Here is a 10,100-nt window from a genome sequence, read left to right on the forward strand (position 1 = left end):
GAGGGGGAAGGGGACAGATTATGGATTGATTTGAAGGTTCGGGTTGTTGTTCTGTGAAACTCAGTGCTCAGGGCCTGTGTGTGAGCTGCTGCCTGTTCACGCACATTCCTCAGAACAGGGAGCGGCTCCCCTCCAGAAATCAAATGCAACCGGGTCTGAAAAAAAAAACGCCCTCAGGCAGACGCAAAGAAAGTCACTTCAATATCGTACTTAACCCTTTCTGCTGCAGGGAAGAGCGAGATGATCTCTGACATGATTTACCCAGGGTCCCGAAGAACGCGCAACATTAGCAGTTACAGTTGTTGCCCTGGTTGCCGCGAGTTTCCAGCACCTTATATATATCTCAAAATCGAACCATCTGCAGTTGACTAGAAAATATTCTTCAGCGATTTTTTTTTAAGACCTTTCCCGGGAAAACCTCTGATTTGCCGGAAACCAATTCCACAAGTATTAACGGCGGGGTGTGAACCAACAAACATTGCTTGTGAAAAAGAGACACGCTGTTAACTGTGGGCGAGGGGGTTTCTTGTAAAAATAGTTGTCCGGATGGAACTGCAATAATCTCTACTGTTAGAGTTAATCAATTCCCCTGAATCGAGAGGCGCTGAGGAAATCTTTGACCAGATTTGTTACAGTTGAGTGTGAATATATATAGTCGGAGGTGTTTGGATTAATTTCAGCAGAAAGGCGGCTCCCCGCACCTCAACAGGTGAGTGACGTTGGAGCTGAAACTACCTACACCGGGCAGTCCTGTTTACACACAGGGGGCGGAAGCTCAGACCCTCCCAGAACCCGGGCTGGATCAAATTTTTAGCCTGGGACTGGCTGTGTTAAACAGAGAAACTCTGTCCCACTGGTTGCGATGAAAGAAAAAGGAGCGATCTACACGGTAATCCGACAGAAAGTTTAACGCAGCCTGTTTGTTTCCCTCTTTAGGGTTGCTACATTGACCCCACTCCCGCCTCCTCCCGCAGTCAGACCCGTCCTGACCCGGTGTGAGTTCGTGCGACCCGGACCGCGACAGTCCCGCTCTACCCCGGCTCACCCGGCCCCGTCCATCGGTTCACAGCCGAGCGGCCTCGGGAGCAGCAGCATCGACTGAACTCTCCGGACAGGGAGAACAAACTGGTTCCAGGCCCATTGACGTCACACCCGGATATCGGACTGTTTTCCCGGGACCACACTGATCACCAACCGGTTACGATATCAGAGGTAAGAGTTGTCTATGATTCTGCACAGCTATTCAGCGAGGCTCGGCTCTGTTCGGGATCGGGAGTGGATTTAGTGGGAGAAGGGAGTCCTGACGTGTTCGTGCTAACGAGTCCATTGTCCAGATGGATGAAGAGACGCGAGCTGGGTACGACTGAGTGCGAGCAGAAGGAATCTTTCACCCTGGTAGAAACATATAAAATATCCCCCGGGACGGCGACCCGTCACCGATCTCTCTCGAACAAGAGAAATCAGCAGATGCTGGAAATCCGAGCAACACACACACAATGCTGGAGGAATTCTGCAGGCCAGGCAGCATCTGTGGAGAGACAGTCCGGTCACCTTGGAGGCCCCAGGTCGTGTTCTTTACTTCGCGCCATTGGTTCCACCGCTCTTCCCTGGAGCAGAAAGGGTTAAATACAATATTAAACTGCCTTCACATCTGAACCACAGTGTCTTGTCGTACCGGTTGTATTGGATTTCAGCGGAACGGCCGCTCCCTGTTCTGAGGAACGTGCTCTGACGGGCAGCCGCGTACACACAGACCCTGAGCACCGAGTCTCACAGGACAACAAGCCCCACCTTCCAAATCAGTCAATCATCTGCCCTCTTACCCTTTCCACTCCAGTCCTGATTAAGGGTCTGTTTACACCTATCCAGAGATGCTGCCTGACCTGCTGAGTTCCTTCCAGCATTCTGTGTGTTGCCATGGTTACGAAAGTTCCGTGTGCGGCGGTGGGCGGCGCTATTTCTAAGAAACGGCCCACAGTACCCACATTGTTAGAATCTTCTTGGGCAATTAAGCAAAGAATAATTCAACTTCTGATATTCTTTTTCGTATTTATTTCCAACTAACTAGTTATCTGTGCTTTGGATCAGCGAACAAGGAGATATTTGTGTTTTTTTTTAGCTACTTCTGCTGCTGGTGCTCTTTGTGTTCCTACTGTTTTCTGTGACATTTTCCACAGGTCAGGTGAAGTTTAACATCAGCGCCCAACAGTTTCAAAGCAAGGGAGCGAGATGCAAACTGCAAGCACCGTCTCTGTTTCCGGAATTTCCTATTTCAGAACAATACATCTATTGTTCCTGTGTCGATTAAGGGTGTTTTGAACTCTTCTCCACAATGGCCAGTGGAAGCAAAGACGGTTTTGAAGTGATGCAGGGATCCATAAGGGGGAATACGTATTGAAATTTTAAATCAGTTCAGCCGTGATCTCATTATCTGCACAGCGTTTTCGAGGGGACGGGTGGTCCAATTATGGGTTTTGTTGCGTTGACTGGAAAAACTCTGACAATTCAATTAATGTGAGCTTACTAATATGTGAAGGGAGATATTATTTTATTTATATAGTTGAACTGAGCACAAGCGGTTTGCTTGATTTAATGATTTGCGTTCAGCTTTGTGTGTTAAACGTGTGCCCAGCTGTGTTAAGGTGTCGAACTTCTGACTCATTCAGTGAGCGAGCCAGCACAGTACGGGACCGAGGGACGCGCTCCCCGTTCCCCATCCCTGACTCTGCAGCCTCCACATCTGCCGCGCGCACCAGCTCACCGCCCCGCCCACTGCCCTCGCGCGCACCATCTCACCGCCCCGCCCACTGCCCTCGCGCGCACCGGCCCACCGCCCCGCCCACTGCCCTCGCGCGCTCCAGCTCACCGCCCCGCCCACTGCCCTCGCGCGCACCAGCTCACCGCCCCGCCCACTGCCCTCGCGCGCACCAGCTCACCGCCCCTCCCACTGCCCTCGCGCGCTCCAGCTCACCGCCCCTCCCACTGCCCTCGCGCGCTCCAGCTCACCGCCCCGCCCACTGCCCTCGCGCGCACCAGATCACCGCCCCGCCCACTGCCCTCGCGCGCACCAGCTCACCGCCCCTCCCACTGCCCTCGCGCGCTCCAGCTCACCGCCCCGCCCACTGCCCTCGCGCGCACCAGATCAGCGCCCCGCCCACTGCCCTCGCGCGCACCAGCTCACCGCCCCGCCCACTGCTCTCGCGCGCACCAACTCAACGCCCCGCCCACTGTCCTCGCGCGCACCAGCTCACCGCCCCGCCCACTGCCCTCGCGAGCACCAGCTCACCGCCCCGCCCACTGCCCTCGCGCGCACCAGCTCAGCGCCCCGCCCACTGCCCTCGCGCGCACCAGCTCACCGCCTCGCCCACAGCCCTCGCGCGCACCAGCTCAGCGCCCCGCCCACTGCCCTCGCGCGCACCAGCTCACCGCCTCGCCCACTGTCCTCGCGCGCACCAGCTCACCGCCCCGCCCACTGCCCTCGCGCGCACCAGCTCACCGCCCCGCCCACTGCCCTCGCGCGCACCAGCTCACCGCCTCGCCCACAGCCCTCGCGCGCACCATCTCACCGCCCCGGCCACTGTCCTCGCGCGCACCAGCTCACCGCCCCGCCCACTGCGCTCGCGCGCACCATCTCACCGCCCCGCCCACTGTCCTCGCGCGCACCAGCTCACCGCCCCGCCCACAGCCCTCGCGCGCACCATCTCACCGCCCCGCCCACTGTCCTCGCGCGCACTATCTCACCGCCCCGCCCACAGCCCTCGCGCGCACCAGCTCACCGCCCCGCCCACTGTCCTCGCGCGCACCAGCTCACCGCCCCGCCCCGCCCACTGTCCACTTACTAATATGTGAAGGGAGATATTATTTTATTTATATAGTTGAACTGAGCACAAGCGGTTTGCTTGATTTAATGATTTGCGTTCAGCTTTGTGTGTTAAACGTGTGCCCAGCTGTGTTAAGGTGTCGAACTTCTGACTCATTCAGTGAGCTGGCCAGCACAGTACGGGACCGAGGGACGCGCTCCCCGTTCCCCATCCCTGACTCTGCAGCCTCCACATCTGCCGCGCGCACCAGCTCACCGCCCCGCCCACTGTCCTCGCGCGCACCAGCTCACGGCCCCGCCCACTGCCTTCGCGCGCACCAGCTCACCGCCCCACCCACTGTCCTCGCGCGCACCAGCTCACGGCCCCGCCCACTGCCTTCGCGCGCACCAGCTCACCGCCCCGCCCACTGCCTTCGCGCGCACCAGCTCACCGCCCCGCCCACTGCCCTCGCGCGCACCAGCTCACCGCCCCGCCCACTGCCCTCGCGCGCACCGCACGTGGCCAACTCATTTGGGCTTTTCAAGCCTCCTCGTCAGCTGTCTGGCTCCACTTCTTCAAGTATTGGCTTGTCCGATCTTCTTGCTGTCGGATGCACTCTTAACTCTTCAGCATCCAGTTTCAATGTCGTCGATTATTTTGTAATCAGCCTCACTAACAGTCCAGCTCTCACAGCCATACATCGCAACTGGAAATACCATAGACCCGACTCTCCGATTCTTCGTAGACGATGTTATGTCTCTGCGCTTCAGAATTTTATCTAAATTTCCCATTGCTGCCCTGTCCAGAAACAAGAGCTATTTAATTTCGTGGCTGCAGTTACCATCTATAGAAAGCTTTGTTACTGTGTCCACTTCCTTTCCATTTATTACCATGAAGTTGATAGGGCTGGCCGGTGAACTTAATATTGAGGAACAAGTCAACTTTCCCACTTCCTTCTTCCATGCTCATCAGAAGCTTCCGCAGATCCTTCTCACTTTCAGCAATTGGAGTCGCATCATCCGCATGTCTGAGGCTGTTAATGTTTCATCCGGCAGTTTTACAATTCCTCCCTCGGAGTGTCAGGCACCCTGAGCCAATAGGCTGGTCCTGGACTGATCCCACTTTTTCCAATTACTGTTATTCAATTATTTATGGTTTTATATTGATATATTTCTGCACTATTCTCGGTTGGTGCGACTGCAATGAAACCCAATTTCCCTCTGGGTCAGTAAAGTATGTCTGTCTGTCTGTCTGTCTGTCTGTCTGTCTGTCTGTCTGTCTGTCTGTCTGTCTGTCTGTCTGTCTGTCTGTCTGTCTGCCTGTCTGTCTGTCTGTCTGTCTATCTGTCTGTCTGTCTGTCCTTCTGTCTGTCTCTCTGTCTGTCTGTCCTTCTGTCTGTCTCTCTGCCTGTCTGTCTGTCTGTCTGTCCTTCTGTCTGTCTCTCTGTCTGCCTGTCTGTCTGTCTGCCTGTCTGTCTGTCTGTCTGTCTATCTGTCTGTCTGTCTGTCCTTCTGTCTGTCTCTCTGTCTGCCTGTCTGTCTGTCTGCCTGTCTCTCTGCCTGTCTGTCTGTCTGTCTGTCCTTCTGTCTGTCTGTCTGTCTGTCTGTCTGGCTGTCTGTCTGTCTGTCTGTCCTTCTGTCTGTCTGTCTGTCCTTCTGTCTGGCTGTCTGTCTGTCTGTCTGGCTGTCTGTCTGTCTGGCTGGCTGTTGATTCCAACACTTCGAGTCCTCGATGCCAGCATTCCTCATGATGTGTTCAGGAATAAAACAAGCAGGGTGGCCGTATGCAGCCTTATCGCACTCGTATCCCAATCCTGAACCAGTTTGTTGTTCCGTGGTCAGTTCTAACTGTTGCTTCTCGATCTTCGTACAAGATTCTCATAAGGGAGATCAGATGTCCAGGTATCCCCTTTTCTTTAAGGATTTGCCACAGTTTATATGGTACACACTGTTGAAGGCTTAAAAATAGCCAATAAAACACAGATAAATACTTTTCTAGAATTCTCTGTTATCCAGTGTAAGTTATTGCAGGAGGCTTGCTTGCATGATCTTCAACAATACCTTGCTAGCATGTGAAATTAGTCAAATTGTTCGGTAATATGGCATTCCTTTACATTTCCCTTCTTGGGAATTGGGATATAAACTTTTTTTTCCAGTCTAAAGGCTATTTTCAGGTTTACCAGATTGCATGCAAATTGCATGCAGCACTTTCACAGCATAACTTTTATAAAGTTTTAAAAAATTAAACTGGACTCCTGTTTCATCCTGCAGCATTATTGTTGGCAAATTTTTCAATTCGACTTCACTTTCCAGAATATCTGGCTCCAGATCGACGAGAAAGTCACTGCAGGTGTATTTGCTATTGGGATATTTCCAGTATAATTCTTCTATGTACTCCTGCCATTTTTTTTTTTTGATGTATTTGCTTCGATATAGTCCTTCCTTTTTTGTGACTTTTCCTATACTCATTCTTGCACGAAATGTTCCTTTAACTTCCAAAATCTTCTTGAATAGATCGCATGTCATTTTTTCTCTAATGTTGGTTCCTTTAGCTACTTTACATCGCTCCTTTAAGGAGGTGTCCGCATGTTTCCCTGATATCTTCTTGAACTTCGTGTACAGTTGGAGGTATTTGTTTCAATCTCAATTGGCCTTCACTTCTCTTCACTGCTCAGCCTCCGCAGAAAGCCAATTTGCTTTCCTGGGCTCCTTTGTGTTTGCAATACTTTTTGTTGGCACCTCTTGTACAATGATCCTTACTTCTATCCATAGTTCTTCCGGCTTCCTCTCCACCAAGTTTAATCCATGAATCTGTTCTTCACCCCCACGTCATGTTCTTGAGGGATGCGATCAAAATCAAACTTATGGTACGTTGGTTTTCCTGGTGGTCCTCAGTTTCATTCTGAATATTGCAACAAGCGGCTCATGGTCTGAGATTGTCAGAGACCAGAGGGACAGATGAGTTCACTCACTGCGGCGACTCGGGGCTGTGAAGGGGTGTTTGTCACGCTGTCCTTCAGCAGTCAGGGTACTGAGTGCAGGAGTTGGGACATTATTCTCTTTGAGTTAACGCGAGCCGCGCTGCCCAGTAAGTCCCCCAATTTAACCCTAGTCTTGTCAAAGGACAATTTACAAGCTGCCCGCCTGCACGTCTTCAGACTGGGGTGAAAGCGGATCACCCGGAGGAAATCCATGTGATCACGGTGAGAAGCTGCAAACTCTCAAAAACTTTCAAAAGTTGAAAGCGGGTAGTTCCAACTGTAAAGAGTTGTGTTAACCACTATGGAGCCTTTGTATAAGTCGTTGCTGAGACTGTGTTTGCAGGACAAAGTATAGTCCTAACTACTATGTATGAAAAGGCTTGGTTAAAGTGGAAATAGTGCAGGGAAGGTTTGCGTGTGTGTTGTCAGGGCCGGAAGGCCTCAGTGCTGGGGAGAGGATGCCACTCTATTTCTTTACTCCCTGGAATGCAGGAAACTGAGCAGCGACCTTACAGAAGTGTTTGAATTTATGAAGGGCAGTGAAGCCTCGCATCTCCCGTCACTCAGAGCTCTCTCACCCATTCCCTTATTCATAATCCATCTTATCCTCAGCGGGCGGTAATTTCGCAATTACCCACAACTACAACAGCCCATTCCCCGTTCCGACACTGTTGAATGAATCACTGGCCAACTCTCCCAGTCCCGTCACTTCTGATCCCCGCAGCTCCCAGTGCCTTTGTTCCGACCTTTTGCCGTCCACCTCATCCAGGGTGGCGGCCATTTTGTGCTCGGTACAGTTGCCGCCCGACCATCCAACGTCGTCGAATACGTAGCACTCCAAACTCATTATCCGCTGACTCCACTCGCCTTTCATTCAATCCTCACCCTTCTCAACCATCCCTCCTCACCATCCTTACTTTCCCCTCGCTCTCCGCTCTCCAGGACGTCAATCTAAACTTCTGCCGGGAGATATTTTCCGACATGAACTGTAAAACCATCATCTACTAGGAGTGATGACCACCCCAGTCCCCAGGGTGTTTGCACTCCTCCGTGTGTCGGTCCCTCCAGGCCCATTTGTAATCTATTGATCACCCGCTCCCTCAGCAAACTTCGAGCCGAACGCAATAGGCGACTGTCAACAGGGAGTATCTCCACGAATGTGTCTGACGGGATGAGGATCAACAACCGTTCCTTGTGAATTGATGTCAACCGTGGGCCACAGGATTCTTGTGGCGACGGCTGCGCGAATGGGAAATTAATATATTTTTTAAATGTTACCAATGTCAAAAACTCTCCGGAATCGCGAAGCTCTCGGAAAATACATGACTGAGGCCCTTCAGAAATCCTGTGGGGGCAAATTGTCGAACGTGTTTGTTTGAGTTCAGCAGAAAGGCGACTCCCTGCACCGGGACAGGTGAGGGATGCTCCAGCTGAAACTCGTCCTGCGCTGGGAAGCCCCGTTCTCACACAGGGTGGAGCTCAGAACCTTCCAGAAGCCGAGACGGATCAAATCCTCGGATTCGCTGAATTAAACAAAGAACCTCCGCCCATTGGCTGTGATGGAACTGCAAGGAGCTGTCGGCCATGTACGCTTATTCCAGCTCAATCGGACCAGTGTATCAGTAATTTCCGAAGGACACTGTATAAACAAATAGTCTCGGAGGTAGCAGCTTAGACTGAAATCTCTGTACATGGTGAGCACACGGCTCACCCGGGACCGCACTGAACTCCGGCCGGTTTCAACATCTCAGTAAGTGTTGTCTCCGATTCTTCAGAACCAGGGAGCGTTCACAGCGGGGTTCGGACCGGGAGGGAAGTCAATGGCAGGAAGGAGCTATGAAATGTTCAAGTGAACGAATTAATTATTGATCAAACGGATTAGGAGAAGCGACGTCTTTAACCAATCAAAACATTTTCCTGCTGGTTTCTACTGGGTCAGTACTGTAGAACGTTTCACACCGACAGTGATATCCGAAATGTCCCACGGGGCAGGGTTCCTTCTCTCTCTCTCTCTCTCTCTCTCTCTCTCTCTCTCTCTCTCTCTCTCTCTCTCTCTCTCTCTCTCTCTCTCTCTCTCTCTCTCTCTCTCTCTCTCTCTCTCTCTCTCTCTCTCTCTCTCTCTCTCTCTCGTGGGAATAGGGTTTGAGGGGCGGGATGAGCGGTTACAGAAAGACACAGGCGGCAGGCGGTATTACGGAGCGAAAGCCATGATTTTATTGTACGGGGCAGAACGCTGGATGGGCTGAGTGGCCGATTTCTGCGTGGTATATTTACAGTAAAGATCTGACTCCAGATAATAGATGTCGAGCTCCAGAGTTACTGTAGCATTATTTACTGTAGTACAGGGTAGAAGAGAGCGCGTTGGGCCGTAGAAGGGGTAGGGCCACCGGGGGCGATCCTCAACGGTGCAGGAAGTGCTGGCCGGCTTGAGGTCCGAGAAACCCAAGGGGTCCCAGGGGAGTAGGGACCCTCCTGTTTGAGGGGATGGACAGGGAGAGTAGTCCACCGGGGGACGACCAGCGCAGTAGGCTGGTAGTGGCGGGCGTCCCGGGAGAGGAGGGCGGCTGGTAGCGTGTGCTATAACTATGGGAAGAGGGTTTTTTCCGGCGGGAATGTGAACAGTCAGGGGTGTGCTGCATCTGTGGGGAAGGGGGACACTTTTGGAGGGATTGTGAGAGGCGAGGCGTCCTGAGGTGGGCAAGCCCCCGGGGCGACTTAGTACGGAGAGGAGTCGGGCTGGTGGGGCCCCGTTCTAGCGTTTGCCTACCGATAGAGGGAGTTTACGCAAAAACCATCCTCGACGCAGAGTCTCAGGTTACCTTATTGTACCGGTCGTTCTACAACAAATATCTAAAGCACTTGCCAGTAGCCCCATTTGAGGCACTGGAGATTTGTGGTGTAAGACAGGGTGATAATCCGCATTCCTGACAGTAAGATTGGAGTTCTCGGAGGGCGATGTGGGAGTTTCTGAAACCATTGAGACGCCGGTGTTGGTTTGTCCGGACCCGGTGGCAACAGGTGTCGCTCTGCCCTTCTACTGGGGACTAACTTCCCCCTTTGTGAACGTCTCCTGGGAGTCAGTAAGGAGAAGGCGCTGGAGAACTTTCTGGAGACCCTCTCCGTACATCCAGTGTTCCGAGCAGTGTTCCAAGAAGAGGGTGACCTCCTAGGGCTGCATACTGTGTGCAAACGAGGCGAAGCCTAAAGTGATATGGTCAGGGGCGGTGGCACTAGTGATGGAGACCCCCAGATTCCCCGGAGTACCGGCAGGAAAAGCCCTGTTAGTAGACGCCCAGGAAGATCTCGAGGGGGAGACACGA

This window comes from Hypanus sabinus, unplaced genomic scaffold (genome assembly GCF_030144855.1).
Source record: "Hypanus sabinus isolate sHypSab1 unplaced genomic scaffold, sHypSab1.hap1 scaffold_501, whole genome shotgun sequence".
Classification (NCBI taxonomy): Eukaryota; Metazoa; Chordata; class Chondrichthyes; order Myliobatiformes; family Dasyatidae; genus Hypanus; species Hypanus sabinus.